The sequence below is a fragment of the Equus quagga genome, chromosome 16 (assembly GCF_021613505.1).
Source record: "Equus quagga isolate Etosha38 chromosome 16, UCLA_HA_Equagga_1.0, whole genome shotgun sequence".
Lineage (NCBI taxonomy): Eukaryota > Metazoa > Chordata > Mammalia > Perissodactyla > Equidae > Equus > Equus quagga.
Window position 1 is genome coordinate 67,977,893 of NC_060282.1, and position 16,343 is coordinate 67,994,235.

The 16,343-nt window shown below is 37.2% G+C and overlaps 1 protein-coding gene and 1 pseudogene across 7 annotated transcripts in view; one reads left to right on the forward strand and one right to left on the reverse strand.

The window, feature by feature from the left end:
- Nucleotides 1-16,343, reverse strand: part of NCOA2 (nuclear receptor coactivator 2) — a 267,879-nt gene that overhangs the window by 197,687 nt on the left and 53,849 nt on the right. Inside the window, exon 1 of one of the 7 annotated variants that reach the window (XM_046642259.1) lies at nt 3,821-3,904. The exons of the other annotated variants lie outside the window; for them this stretch is intronic. The gene's annotated coding sequence lies outside the window, so the exon portion shown is untranslated. Of the gene's footprint in view, nt 1-3,820; nt 3,905-16,343 lie in introns of those variants that run through there. 7 annotated transcript variants of the gene reach the window in all.
- The window catches only part of LOC124227850 (carbonyl reductase [NADPH] 3-like), a 128,216-nt pseudogene that overhangs the window by 59,858 nt on the left and 52,015 nt on the right, over nt 1-16,343 (forward strand).

A 16,343-nucleotide genomic window follows, 5' to 3' on the forward strand; every position in this document is an offset into this window, starting at 1 on the left:
GAAAGCATATCAACGAAGGATGAAGCATAAGTAATTTTCATAGCGAAAAGCAAAATTATCTGGGGTAGGAAAAGAATAAAATTAGCCAACTTTGAAAAGGTTATTGATGTTAGAATAATAATAGCCTAATTTGGAAATTTAATAAAATTAAAAAATGAGTATTTGATACATTAACTTCTTTGTTAATTATTCAACCTGGGGGGGAAAAATCTTTGCCTGGGGATACTTAATTTATTACCAGGACCAAGTGTCTATAAAACAATGGGTTTTTGCTGATTATATGATTATAATGTTGTCTCACTCTTCATCCTTCCTGTCATATGATGTGAGTCTCTTAGTCTATAACTTGCAGATTTCCTAGGAAAAAATAAATAAAAAAAAAACAAATACAAAGGGGCCAAAATTTAAATATGTATGTGTACACACGACTGTTCAAATATTATATGGCAAGTTAACAGTATTCCCAGAGCAAACTTGATCTTCAGTGGGGATGAACAAGCTTCCCTGAGCAATTTGAGGTCCTACTTCCCGGGCCCAGACTCGCACTGCCCCCAGCACTGGGCCCACAGACCAGCCTAACTAGCTCTGCAACTATTTTTTCTCTCCCTCTCCAAATCTGTCTTAAATAATAAAGTCTTCCATTTTTCAAGATTGGCATGCATATGCCTAACATACACATTCTTAGGACGAAATATACCAAGTAAGCTGGTGACTATTCCACTTCAACTTTCTCTATCTTCTCCATCTTATCAATATCTGTGCTAACTCCAAAAGGATATGCTGAGGTTTAGCTTGTCAGTTTGTGTCCAAAATCTAGTGCAAACTTTCATTTACTTATTTCCAATGAATTTCTCAAGCACCAGATGCCAAAAGGTATAAAAAAGTTGTATTGATATTATCCTTACCCTTACGGGATGTATGCTACAGATCAACAATCTCTAAAAGAAAAGTAATCCCCTTTCTTACTCATTCCAAGAAGAGTCTGCTGTCCCTGGAACTTGCTCCCTAGAGACGCCAGAACACGTCTTCTGCTTCCAAACTTGCGCTCCCATCTGGAGCAGCTCTTTCAAATGAAGTCGGGTCCCCCTTTCTCCCTTTAATCAAGTTAATACTCTGTTCTTTTTAGATTTCCTTTCTTAAGATTACAAAAGAATCGGACGTTCATTTTGGAAAATAGAGAAAAGTATAAAAAAGAGGGAAATAATGTTCACTACCCCCCCACAACCCTGAAGTTCCTTTTGCTAATAGTTTCATTGAGTTCATTTCTTTCAGGTGTTTTTCTATCCATATCTTTAAACATGATTAAATATAATTCTATATAACAACGGACTGCTCTGCTATTTTCCCTGGCCATTATCGTTGTTGCCATTGTAAGAATGTATTATCATTTACTTAACTATTTCTTCCCTGTTAAACGGCACTGTTTCCATTGTTTCACTGTTTATAGAAACTGTATGATGGAAATCTCTGTATATAAATCTTGATCTGGATACACAACTACTTCCCTGAAACAGAATATTAAGAGTGGCATTCCTAGGTCAAAAAATATGATCGATCGCGACTATAAGGCTCCTGATAATAGGAAGTCAAAGTGGTTTTCAGAAATTACCAATTTATAACACAAACCAGTAGTTCATGAAAATGCTCTTTAATCACACCTAATTAACAAAGGGCAGACTCTCATTCAGTCATTCATTTTACTAATCTGACAGGTAGAATAATGGCATCTTACTGTAGTTTTCACTTGTATTTTTCATTTAAGAATCTAATCGATTTTTCACAGAGGCTGACATGAGACTTAGCTTTCCCCCAGAATCTCTGACATGGGTGGCTCATTAACTTGGCCTAGCATTCTGGTCTTCCTGGCCAAAGCTTAGTCACCTGTACCTCATCACCACATAAATGCAGGCCATTACCGCCAACGTTGTAAGCAGCAGACTGCTCTCCCCGGGACCCGCCTACCATTCCAGTGACAGAGCCGGCCCAAAGGGAGCCACCAGAAAACCAGCCTGTACTACTCTTTACCTCCCCAGAAACTGGCAAGACAAGCCAAAAATACTGGGTTAAGGTTTAACAAATTTCCACAGAAACTCTAACTGTTCTTAATAATATTTTTCTCAATTCTTCCTAGAACTCATGATGTCATTCAACGCAGCACTATTCTCAAAGCTGTGTCATACTTATAACACAAACTGTGAGTCTGTGTACATGTGCATATAAAGTACACACGTTCTGACCCTTAATAATGAAGTTACCATCAGATACATTTTAGTCTGTACATGTATGTGTATAAAGCACACAGGCTCTTATTGTTTACATTTTCCCACATATTGTAAAAGGATACAGGCGTTTCACTGCTATTAGTTCAAAACAGCAACAGCAATAAAATTAATACAAATAAAGTTACAGAAAACTGACCCTTCTGCTCTTCACATTTCATGAGAGAGAGAAAGCGGGGTGCGAGGGTCAGCACTGTGATTCCCAGGATTCCATAGAGAATTTAAGTAACTTAAAGGCATGTCGTTTATAAAATTATCTATAATACGGAAGGTTCACACCAGGAAAACTGAAAGCAAGCTTTTAATTTCTTATGTCACTTATATATGATGAATCATGAAGATTGTTGGTCGTATCCTCAGTGATCCAATGTTGAAGATTTTAAGACCAAAAGTTAGTGACATGTCCTTCCCCCTTATGCAGATTCACTCCTAAACATACTGGCAGCTCCAAGCTAGTTCCCCAACCATCATCATCTCCAGGTGCATCACAGGTGGACTAGGAGAGGTGACAGATATTCGGCCGTCCGTGGTTTGAAACTTTAAAGTAAGTTTATTGGTGGTAGTCCATAAACTCAACACTGACTTACAAAACGCAGAAATGGCCTTAAAGAAACAAACGGCCTCGGCTACCTGACTGTGGTTCTAATAAATAACTTATTTACTGGGTTTCTCTAGAGACTGCCCCCTTGGATAGGACAATCAGTAACTCACTCAGTCAGTCCGGATGGCTCTTTACCAGCAGCTAACCCACTTCATTGCTTTTGCTGAGGTTTCCCTTGCCTAACGTCAAAATTTTCCATTCCTATTACAAGATTACATAGATTCTTGGTTTGCTCGAGGAGATGAGTACATTCTGCGTTGTGTCATCTCCTTCCTTACACACAGGCACACACGAATACTCTTCAAATGAACAACAATCTTGCCGTCTATTCCTTCACGTTTTGAACAATGGTATTACTTAAGGAATATACTGGAAACAAACCGAGTGCAGCATGCCTGATAAAAGAATACTCAACAGAGAGCAGGACTGCAGTCTCTCTCTTCTCCTCATAAATGCAAACCCACATTTATCCTGAAATTCCTACAAAACCCATAGTATACTACAAGCTATTCAAATACTGTGCAGAGGGTACCTCAAAGCTTGCTGAGTACCAGTCTGCTTTAAGTGTTTGTATTCCAAAGATATTTATTCTAAACAGTTCTTCAACCCATTCTCTACAACAAAAAATAAATAAATAATAAATAGTGGCATCAGTCACAACCCTGACAAAGTTAATTCAGTTAAAACCCAAGCAGTTAAACAAAGCAGCAGTACAATCTGACAACATGGCTGTGTTCACAACTAACCGAAACACTTCAGCTAAACTCTTTCATCTATTCAACTGGAGAAAGAAAGGTACCTGGATTGCCAACATTGTTTTTAATCTTACTAAAGAAAGCAATCATACAGTATAATGATTAAATATTGATTATTAAAAGAGTTTAAAAAAAACAAAATGAAGATAGACAGACAGATAGGTTTTTAAAGCTGTATTACCTACCAAGTGCTTCCAACAATCCCCAGTCCTTCGGGAGACAGCATGTTAATGAACCGACTACACGCATCCCAGAGGCTCAACCCACATCTCCTGGTTTCTATGCCAAAGATTGTCATTAACCTACCAAGATCACCAGGAATGCAATACCAGTGTGGTCACACTTAAATAAACCTTTCATCTACTTCAGCAAAACAAAAACACTGTGAAACTGGTACGGCCAGTCATACAACTTAGCACTATTATACACTAGTTTCAGATGAGACGGCCTGACTAATCAGCGTACCCGAGACTCAGAGAGGAAAGCCAAACACGTGCCACTTGCACGAACTTGGGAAAACAAGAACTAATCAATTCAAGCAATTTTTAGCAGATTAATTTACAGTAAAGATTACGTAAACCATCCAATGAATAAAATTCTAAAGTCCTATTGATTATAGGTAATTGTCACTTTTTGATGTAAAAAAAAAAAAGACCTTGATTTTTCAGTTACAAAGATCTTTTCTGAGTTCTTCTGCAGGACAATTTGTAAGTGCGTGACATTTCTGGATACAATTTTTCTTGTTCTCTCCAAGTCTGCTTTGTAGACAACATCTGTAAACGCGATTCCTCAAATAAAGATCTTCACCATCTTAAATTCCTTTTAAAATTTCCTAAATAAAATTCAAAATGAAACAAGTGGTTTCTAGAATACTGCACTTATCCTTATTATAAGAAAAACCTTATTAATATCAGTGATTAAAGAAGAAAACAAGACTTGCTTACAAAAACATGGAATAGGGCAGAAAAAAATCTTGGCAATATTCAAGACCATGCACACAACTATTAATCTCTATGTATGAATAAGAACATACTTTTTACATTAAATATTTTTTCACTCTAAAACATAACTTTTAATTTGCATTTCCCTGATACCAAACTAGATACTCTGCCAGAATAATTAAAATTAAAAGGAAAGGGGACAAATTAATAGGACTGACACTATCAACATGTGACGAACATGCAGAGCTTCTAGAACCCCCATACACTGCCGGTGGGAGTGTAAAGCTGTACAAACCCTCGAAAAGCTGATTGGAAGTATCTACTAAAGCTCCACATATATTATGCCCAAACCTAGCAATTTCAATCTCGGGTATCTGTCTCAGAGAAGTGAACGCTAAAACACGTATAAAACTAAAAACGTGTATCAGAATGTTCACAGCAGCTTTATTCATAACAGCCGCAACTGGAAGTGACCCAAATGTCCATCGACAAGATTAATACATACATTTTAAATGGAACACTACACAGCAATGAAAAGCAATGAAAAGAAACTAACACTATACGCTACAACATGGGTGAACCTCATAGATATAATGCTTGGCAAAAGAAGCCTGACACCAAAGAGTACATTCTATATGATTCAATTTTTACAAAGTTGAAGAAGAGGCAAACCTAATCAAGGTGGAATAAAGTTCCATCTATGGCAAGTGAGACTAGAAGAGGAGTTATCTTTGGGGAGACACTAATGGAAGGGGGCACACAAGAGAGCCTTCGGGGGTGCTGGAAATGTTGCATTGATCTGGGTAGCAGTTACAGAGGTGTGTGTGTATATATATATTTACACATACATAAAAACTGGTCTCAGTCATATTCCACCTTCCCATGTACTGGCTTCTTGATTTTCAGTTAAGTTAATGAACTTCTCTAAACCTGACTTTTTTCCTCTATAGGATGGGTATACCTTTGATTCAAGTTGATATTAAGATTATAAAACATTCAAAAAATGGTAATTGTTATTATTACTTGGTTTCTTATTTGCATCAAAAGAAGAAAATGGGGAAGAGACTTATGAATGCCAATAGTAAAAAGCAATAGCTGACAGTCATGGAAAAAAATCAGACACAGGAAATTAAAATCTGGAAAAGTCTGAGGCCATATAGTATAAAAGCAAAATGTTGAACACAACTCAAAAACTCATGTGACGTCAAAAAATAAAAAAGGATAAATTATTTTTACGTAATCTTAAAAGGCATGAATGTGTACAACACACTTAGGAAAGATTTCCAGTTGAAGTGGTTAGATAAAATAAAAGCGATTCTAACACCTAAGGGATGGTTATCTTCAGTTATCTGGAAAAGGCAGTTGCGCAAAGCAAACAGATAAGAAATTCATAATGTGATTTTTCTCTCCTAAATAAAAACTTTCAATTAGCTAATTTGTTTTAAAGCCTCTCATACTCTCATTTATTTAAGAACAGTAAGCACAGAAAATAGTTTTAACACTAAAGAGGGTTTTATTTACATCTTGAATTACTCATAGCAGCACAGCTTTTAATTATAAAAAGCAAATTCCATGTTTAAATTACAACTTTAGCAAAGGTATTATATTTTTAATATACTATTTCCTGGATTTTCTCTTATAATAATGGTCAAAAGTAAAATTATTATTACCTATAAATTGTTTCTGCATATATACACAACAGCATAAAGCTTCCTTACTAAAACAAAACAAAAAACAGAATAACTTTTACTGACCAATCTAAGGCCAGAATGCTAAATTAAAGTTAAAAGCTTAAAATAATCAATACAATAGAGTACAGAACATAAGTAATCACAAAGGTCATTCCAATCTTTGAATGTTTACAATTTGTTTGGGTCTTTGAATTTATTCTAATTCAAAATTATAGCTTGCTTAAATATAAAACACTACTAAAAATTTTAAACTATTTGAAAAATTATTCCAACCATATAAATTATATAGAGATGTTTACTTTTTACAGTTCTCTTCAGTTCACTAAGAAAATTTACAACTAAAAGTAACTGAGATATTCCTTCCTTCAGCTAACATGTCTAAAATTGAGGCTATATATTAATTTGCGTCAACTTTTTAAAAGCATAACACTTTGATGTTATTTTGATATCTACATTTTTTCTGGCATCAAACTACACACTACCAGAGAAAGCAAAGTTAAAAATCAAACTTTATCCAAGTCCATTTTAAGCTAAGCTTTAATTTTCATGTAAGTTTTATCTTTAAAGGCTTCCATTTAAATTTTCTAAAGCAAAATCTCACATTCAATGAGACAGCAATCAAATACATTGTTAACCAAATCATTAAGATCTTATAGTCTCAGTAAAGGCAGTATGAAAAAAATGCACTTTCACACACACAGACAAATTACAGTTTTAAACAATAAGCCATTACTTACATCATGACATTAAGAGAGATGCTGAAAAGGTTAGAATGCAAAGTCCCCTTAAGGTCAACAAGATTTACTTTTATATGTATGTTACATAAATTCCTTTACTAACGCTTCAAAAAACAATACTTATGAAAAGCAGTCACTATGTGATGACGGAAGCCATTTTAAGACTTGTAAATCAACGATTTGACTGAAAACACAAGTATATAGTAAACAGTAACCAGAATTAGCAAGGGCTGGGGATGAAGCCAACACAATTGCTTGTAACTAAAAGTGGACAAAGTAAATACTCCAAATTTTTTCAAATCTCTAGGAATTAAAAAAATAAGCTAGTGCATTTTTTCAGTTAAAAAACACAACTACACCCGTGTTTGAGCAGAGAATATCTGTGCCAAGTTTAGCCTGCTGTGAATTAAAATGGCTAGATTTGTAAGCAGGTTTAAAACTATCTTCATTAATTAAAAAAAAAACCACCCACACTTGACTATGTTCTACAGTACCACAATATATTACAATACGATTCTGAGTGCATTTCAAGAAGGCTGGTGACTAAAACCTTTTCCCAGCTGATTCCTAATTCGAGATATAAAAATGAGTCTTTTTCTATGGAAGTAGATAGAAAATTCTGCCAAAATCCCCTTTGACTATTTTAGGACTATTTTAGTCATAAGTTTTGTTGTTGCTGCTGGTTTTTTGTTTTTTGTTTTTTGTTTTTTTTTGAGAGGAGGGGCTTTTATTAAAAAAAAAGAAACCTTATAATGTATATTAATATATATAAGATATATTACAATTTAAACAGACTTCAACAGCAAATTTAAAGGCTTCAATCAAATTAATTGTTTTTTTTCCATTTTAAATAACTCACAAGTGACCAGTGCTCACGTTGGTGCTCTGAATGCTATAAGTATTTAATCTTCTAAGATCAAACTCCAGGAGTCCATAGTTCAGAGAAGCAGGCTGGACAAAAGCTGGGATGTCGTTGCTTAATACAGAGAGGAGGAAAAAGCACTGAAATCACATATTGGAGATGGGGAATAAATTGTTTTTATTCACAGAGTACAGTGCCTATATTTTACAGTCCTTACCTCAAGTCATCAGAGTAGGACTGAAAGGTAAACATTATTACCTTCATTTTACAAAGAAATGGAGAAAACTGAGTGTCAATAATTTGCCTAGGGTCTCACTGTTCATGACAAAGCAAGGATTCAAACCTCAGATTTCTTATTCCAAATGCCATTTTCTTTTCACTCTGCCTGTATCCACTCCAACATCTGGTTGGGGCATTTCCCAAAGAGCTGGCAGAACTGGTCTTCTCCAGCCACTTGTAGGACATGTTCAAAGACCGGACTTTATTTTCACAGATGACGTGAATGAATGAAGAGACACAAACTCAAATCGAACGAAGTCAAGAATAATCAGAAGTGTTCACTGCTACACTCATGCGGATCTTGGGGTGCCAGTGGCATAAAATCTCCACGTGGCTGCATCAGTGCCAGATCCCTTCAGCTCTACGCTGCTACTGGAGAAGGGTCTCCTGAACCTTGAGGGGGCAAGTGTGAGGCAGGACCACTGCTCTGTCCTCGGCACTGGCCTGCCAAGTTAAGCTTCTTGCTCAGTAACAGCAATCATTTCCCTTCTCTGTCACTACAGAGAATAATCTGCCCAGTTAGTCTCTTTCACACATCGCCAGACCATGTGAATATCCATGTGCAGCAAGAAGTTTACACAAAACTGCCCAGTACACTTCTCAAAGGTTGGCAGTTAGTTCATCAGCGTGCCAAGGCACAGGGGTTTGAGAATCACCGGCCTAAGTAAGTACATCTAAGGACACAGCCAACAAAGCCAGTACACTGATGGGGACCATTATCTGCATTTGTCAATTCTGCAGTCCTAAAAGCACCCAAGGACTCTCCATCAGCTCGCTCAAGCCAAGATTCTTCACTCAGGACACTTCATGACAACAAGCCCTATGCCTAACAAATGTGGCATTCCTATCTTCTAAGAGCACTTAGAGGCACTTCACTGTTCAGTTAAACTGTCATGCACTAAATACTTTGTACATAAATACGCCTATTAATTGTGAATTTCACTTCTTCCTTCCTTCCTTTGCCCATTTCCTCTATGTCAATCCTCTCCTCTTTTTGTTTCTGCTGCTACTATCCTAGTCCATGTCTTCATAATTTCACCGTTCAGTAACCTTTGAACTAACCAGTCTCTCTCGTCTATATAATCCTTTCAATACACTGCTGCCTAACTAATCTCTAAAATAGCTTCTATCGTGTCAAACTCTTTCAATGGCTCTATATTGTGAACTGAATCAATTCTTAAGACCTCTGCCTAACTTTTAAGACCCAATTTCCATCCTCCCTATTTATTTTTCCAACCTAATTTTCTACTTCAGATGGACACCAAAGAACCAAACGAATCAGCCTCTATAACTAAGAAATCACAAATTGGACCAAGTCAGCCCTTTTGCTTCCTGACATTGCATTTGTCAGCTTGACCTCTGATGATGTCAACACATGTCATTCCCACATTAAAAAACTTTCAACAGCCCCTCATTGCTTACAAAATTAAGTTCAAATTCTTCAACAAGACATTCAAAATTCTCCATGATCTGGCCCCAAACTCTCTTTGCTGTCTTCTTACTACAACCAGCACAAACCTGTTCTCTAATGACACCGAGCTCTTCACCTTTCCTAACAGAGATCACCCTGGCCTTTCCTGTCTCTATCTGTGTCAGTGTTCACCTTGCATCCACATCTCCACTGTCTCTACCTATTATCATCCTTCCCATCTTTCCAGGTTCTGCTCCTATTCATGATCCTTCCTTGACTGCACTTCTGATAACTAGATCTCTCTCGTCTGTGTTTCCAGAAAACTTTCCTTATAGTTTTTATCAGACTCTGTCTTGTATTTTAGTTATACACATCTTATCTTCGCTTTTAGAGTTTGAAGCTCTTATGGGCAGCGAGTTCCGGCTTGATCTTTATATCAATCCTAACAACTTGTAGCACAGTACCTTCCTTGAAATACCTGTTATAATAAATACCCACAAATGGAATGCATCTAGATCCTTGATAGAAGCCATCAAAATGTTCTACCTGGTAGATGCAGTGAGAAATAAAATATGCGCAAAATGACAAAATTTGGATTATCAAAAAGTAGAAACTTAAAAAACTGGAGGCTGTGACAGCACTTAATATTTTCATTCTGCTCTGGTCAGAGCAGTCATCTCTGCCTACATAAACCACGGTCATTTTCTTAGTCACCCTGCACCTGTTCCACTCATTCCTGTTTCCATGAGCTCTGCTCACACTGACCCCCTTACCAGCTCACTACCCCTTTCTTCAATGACCACAATGAGCTTGTTCTGGAATGATGTAAACACATTCACACTCAGACCGTAACTCTGTTCTCTGGAAAGAGAGTTGAGCTAGCTGCTCTCAACCATGGTACAGCCAGCTGCTACCAATAAGTGTCTGTTTGTCAATTAAAGCACCACACTAAATGCAAAGGCTTGTTGATGCTTTCGTAATTGTGGTAAAACACACATAACATAAAATTTACCATTTTAACCATTTTTACGTGTACAGTTCAGTAGTTTTAAGTGCCTTCATATTGTTGTGCAACCAAACTACAGAAGTCTTTTTGCCTTGCAAAACTGAAACTCTACATCCATTAAACTTCCCATTCGCCCGTCCTCACCACCCGCCGCCCCAGGCATCACCATTCCACTTTCTGTCTCTAAGAATTTAACTATTCTAGGTACCTCGTGCCAGTGGCCTCATTCAGTATCTGTCTTTTTGGGACTGGCTTATTTCACTTAGCGTACTGCCTTCACGGTTCATCCCTGGCGTAGCATGTCAGAATTTCCTTCCTTTTTAAGGCTGAATAGTGTTCCATTCTATGTATATACCAAATTCGTTTATCCACTCATCTGTCAATAGACATGGAGTTGCTTTCAGCTTTTGGCAATTATGAATAATGCTGCTATGAACATAGGTGCACAAATGAAGGGTTTCTTTTAGATAACTCAAAAGTCACTGTGGAGGGGCTGTGTGGAGAGAGGATGAAGGTACCTCAAAGGGAAAGCCATCTTACAAAGCAGCTGAAACTGAGAGAAAACAAGTATTCCTTACAAACAATGATGGAGAAAGGTTTAAATGTATAAAGACACCTTGGACCAGGAGCTGCTCACAAAAAAAATTTGTGCTTGGTGCCAACATAAATGCATTAATATTTTTTAATATCTGGTACGGACCAAATATTGACAACTTCAAGAGTAAGGCTTATGTACCTGTGTGCGCACACACACCCGCACACACATGCTGGCCTCCCTGGCACTGCTGAGGAGAATCACTAATCTTACTCAAACAAGTAAATAAGTCCCTGCTATTGCTAGGCCTGGAGCATTATTAGAAAAGTTGTCCTTGCGAACAGCAGCTCCTTGATCACTGGCACTTGTGATAATCGAGATGCAGCTCATGTCTTCCATCAGGCAGCAGTACTGTCTCTCTCCCTCTTCCACATTCCCCGGTTCTCCCAGAAACTTGGACGGAGCCCTCCTTCTTAGCCCCAGATCTCCAGGATGAAAGGGTAGACTTCCTTCTTGATACCGTCAAGTTTCTACTGTCGAATGAGGATTTGCAAACTCCCGCTCACAAAGCTGGATCAGGGTCACTCACAGTCAGACGCTGTCACATTGCCCGCCTCCCAAATATCTAGAAGAGCAAGTGACTCCTGTCAACATGCCCCTCCTAGGGTCCTTGTCCAATCAGTGAAAGCATGGGAAGAAGCGGTCTGATGACAAGGAAAGAATTTGGACCCAACTTTTCAAGAAAGATCTGTCCGGACAGGGAAACTCCATAGTGATTAAGAGCACAAACTCTGGCCGCAGCCGGATGAGATTCGAATGGCGGCTCTCCACACACTAGCTGTGGGACCTCAGCTAGTGGGGAACAATCATACCCACTTTACAGTATTGCTATCAGGTTTTAAGTAAATGAGTGATATTAATGAAGCACTTAGAACAATGCTTGTTCCATGGCAAGCACTACACAAGTATTTGTAAACTAAACAGACGGTTTAAGTTCTACAAAAATGGCCAACACTGCAAAGGCACAATGAAGTCCTGGTACGTCAAACAATTTTTAACGGCGTACACTGCTCAGTATACACATGCATAACCACAAATTTAATTATCCATAACTAAAAAGTCAGTAAAGCTGTATTGCATGATGCATGCCCAGAAAAAAAAAGTGCCTTAATTGATTTAATTACTAGTGAATATTATTTTAACAAAGAAAACAGATAATACTCATGAAGGTTTCTACTTAGTACTTAAAATATTGCTTGCTAGCTTCATACTTATTTATATTCTTTTAATGAGTAGAATTCTGACTTCTGGTGAAACAGAGTACAGGGAATAAGCTGCATGATTTTCCACAACACTGGCAGATCAACACACAAGGGACAAAAGAAATACCTCAGGCCAAATTTTCCAATACTCCAATGCATTCCATTTAATAATACATGTTCAATACCATGCTGTCTCCTCAATGTATTTTGTGCAAGTGTTACAATTCAATTACAGGCACACCTCGGAGACACTGTGGGTTTTGGTTCCAGGCCATCGCAATAAAGCGAATACTGCAATAAAGCGAGTCACACGAATTGTTCTGGTTTCCCAGTGTATATAAAAATTATGTTTACACTATACTGTACTCTGTTATGTGTGCATTAGCATTATTTCTAAGAAAACAATGTACCTTATGTAATTAAAAAATACTTCATTACTAAAAAATGCTAACCATTATCTGAGTCTTTAGTGAGTTGTAGTCTTTTGCTGGTGGAGGGTCTTGCCTCCATTTGATGCTGCTGACCATGTTGGTGGTTGCTGAAGGTTGGGGTGGCTGTGGCAATTTCTTAAAATAAGGCAACATTGAAGTTTGCCACGTCAATTGACTCTTCCTTTCACGAACCATTTCTCTGTAGCATGCGATGCTGTCTGACAGCACTGTACCCATAGCAGAACTCCTTTCAAAACTGGAGCTGATCCTCTCAAACTGTGCTGCTGTTTTAACCAACTAAGTTTATGTAATATTCTAAATTGCTTCTTGTCATTTCCACAATCTTCATAGCCTCTTCACCAGGAGTAGATTCCATCTCAAGAAAACACTTTCTTTGCTCATCTATAAGAAGCAACTCCTCATCCGTTAAAGTTTTATCAAGAGATTGCAGCAATTCAGTCACATCTTCAGGCTCCACTTCTAATTCTAGTTCTCTAGCTCTTTGCACCACATCTGCAGCTATTTCCTCCGCTGAAGTCTTGAATCCCTCCAAGTGATCCATGAAGGTTGGAATCAGCTTCTTTCAAACTCCTGTTAATGTTGATATTTTGATCTCTTCCCATGAGTCACAAATGTTCTTAATGGCATCTAGAATGGTGAATCCTTTCCAGAAGGTTTTCAATTGACTTTGCCCAGATCTATCAGAGGAATCATTACCTATGGCAGCTATAGCCTTAAGAAATGTATTTCTTGAATAATAAGATGCGAAAGTTGACATTACTCCCTGATCGATAGGCTGCAGAATGGATGTTGTGTTGGCAGGCACAAAAACAATACTAATCTTGTACATCTCCATCAAAATTCTTGGGTGACCAGGTGCATTGTCAGTGAGCAGTAATATTTTGAAAGGAATCTTTTTTCTGAGCAGTAGGTCTCAACAGTGGGCTTAAAATATTCAGTAAACCATGTTGTAAACAGATACACTGTCATCCAGGGTTTGTTGTTCCATTTATAGAGCACAGGCAGAGTAGATCTAGCATCATTCTTAAGGGCTTGAGGATTTTCAGAGTCGTAAATGCACATTGGCTTCAACTTAAAGTCACCAGCTGCATTAGCCCCTAACAAGAGAGTCAGCCTGTCCTTTGAAGCTCTGAAAGCAGGCATTGACTTCTCCTCTCTAGCTATGAAAGTCCTAGATGGCATCTTCTTCTAATAGAAGGCTGTTTCATGTACACTGAAAATCCGTTGTTGAGTGCAGCCACTTCATTAACGATCTCAGCTCGATCTTCTAGATAACCAGCTGCAGCTTCTACATCAGCACCTACTGCTTCCCCTTGCACTTTTATGTTATGGAGACGGCTTCTTAAACCTCATGAACCAACCTCTGCTGGCTTCACAGTTTTCTTCTGCATCTTCCTCACCTCTCTCAGCCTTCACAGAATTGAAGAGACTTAGGACCTTGCTCTGGATTAGGCTTTGGCTTATAGGAATGTTGTAGCTGATTTGATCCTCTATCCAGACCACTAAAACTTTCTCCATATCAACAATAAGGCTGTTTTGTTTTCTTATCACTCCTGTGTTCACTAGAGTAGCACTTTTAATTTCCTTCAAGAACTTTTCCTTTGCATTCACAACTTGCCTAACTATTTGGCGCAAGAGGCCTAGCTTTCAACATACCTTTCTCACTAAGCTTAATCATTTCTAGCTTTTGATTTAAGATGAGAGATGTGCGACTCTTCCTTTCACTTGAACACTTGGAGGCCACTGTAGGGTTATTAATTGGCCTAATTTCAATATTGTTGTGTCTTAGGGAACAGGGAGGGCCAAGAAGAGGGAGAGAGAGAGGGGAACAAGTGGTCTGTGGAGCAGTCAGAACACACAACAGTTATCGGATTAAGTTTGCTCTCTCATATGGGTGCAGTTCATGGCGCCCCAAAACAACGACAACAGGAACACCAAAGACCAGTGATCACAGACACTGTAACAAATCTAATAATACTGAAGAAGTCTGAAATATTGCAAAGTTACCAAAATGTGACAGAGACACAAAGTAAGCAAATGCTGTGGGAAAAATGGCGCTGATAGACTTGCTGGAGACAGGATCACCACAAACCTTCAATTTGTAAAAAACAGAGTAACTGCAAAGGGCAATAAAGTGAGGCGCTGTTAATAAAACGAGGTATGCTTACACATAAAAACTTTTAATTCAATATGGATCTCTTTTTTTCTATGACAGTAACTTCCAAAGAACAACTAATAAAAAAAACTCCTAGGATTCTCATCCCTCAAAAAAAATGAGTTTTTTTGCAATGACATTAGGATTTGAAATTTTTTTTTAACGTTTATCTTTACTACTATAGAGCTCAATAATATACCTAACACTTCACATGAAACAACATCACATACAGAAGTATTCAACCAACTAACCTTTTCTAAATGATTTGCCTGTTTTGACAAACTAATTACATTTAAATTAAGTTGCTTGTAGTTTGAAAACTCAAAGCATCTAGATTTTTTTAAATTAACCACTAATACAGTCAATTTTAAGATCTTAAAAATTAATGTAATAGAAAGCAAAACAAAACAAAAGACCCTCAGACAGTCCCTTAGGGCCTCTCGAAAATCAGAGCTTCTCTTACTAATTATCTTTTATAAGTCAGTTTTGAAGATCCAGTTTTTGGAAAATTCAAAATAATTTTATAAATTATTTCCTTTAAAGTTGGAAACTTGCAAATACTGCTTTGTGTTCTTCCTAATGTTTATATTAATTCAAATAAAATTACTTTCATTATCATTACTTTGAAGGAAACCCAAATAAATGAGATTCATACTCTGATTCCACATCTATAAATATATTTTTATTTGATCATCCTAATACTAATCTAACACGATTGCCAGAGTTTCATATGCTGAATTACTGCCAACTTTTAAGATTCTACAATGCCTTAGATACAGCAGGTGTGCCAGAACACACAATACAATACTCATAACATTATTATTTCATTCTATTTGTTTTACCAAAAAAGACAGATTTCTTTCTCGCCCACAATTTACATACTTCCTCCTTTTGTAGTTAGACACACACACTCTACATACTTAATCTCTTCTGGAATATTGTTTAGCAAAGTAGCAAAATTTAGGTAAGGTCGATTCCAAATACGCCTTTTAACACACACAGAATATAAGTTGTGCCACTGGATAAAGTACATGAAGCTAGTATTTCAGAAATAACTGTCTATCAGCCATTAACCATTAACTTATATTCTATTTTACTACAGGCACTAAGCAGAAAAGATAAATATTTAATATCCTCCTATGGTCAATAAATTTGAATTATTTCAGCAGTCACTGCAAATGCCTATAGTTATGACCCCATAGGTTAGTAAACAATTTTCAAAGGAGAAAGTCACTAGGAGAATTGAAGTTTATGAGTCAATGCCTCAGATTAAATATTCCTTTAAAATTTATGTTTTTATAAATGAATCAGTGCAAAATTTCTGCTTATGCCCTTTCTGGCCCTTAAGTCTCCTTCTGCCATACATAATATCCTTCC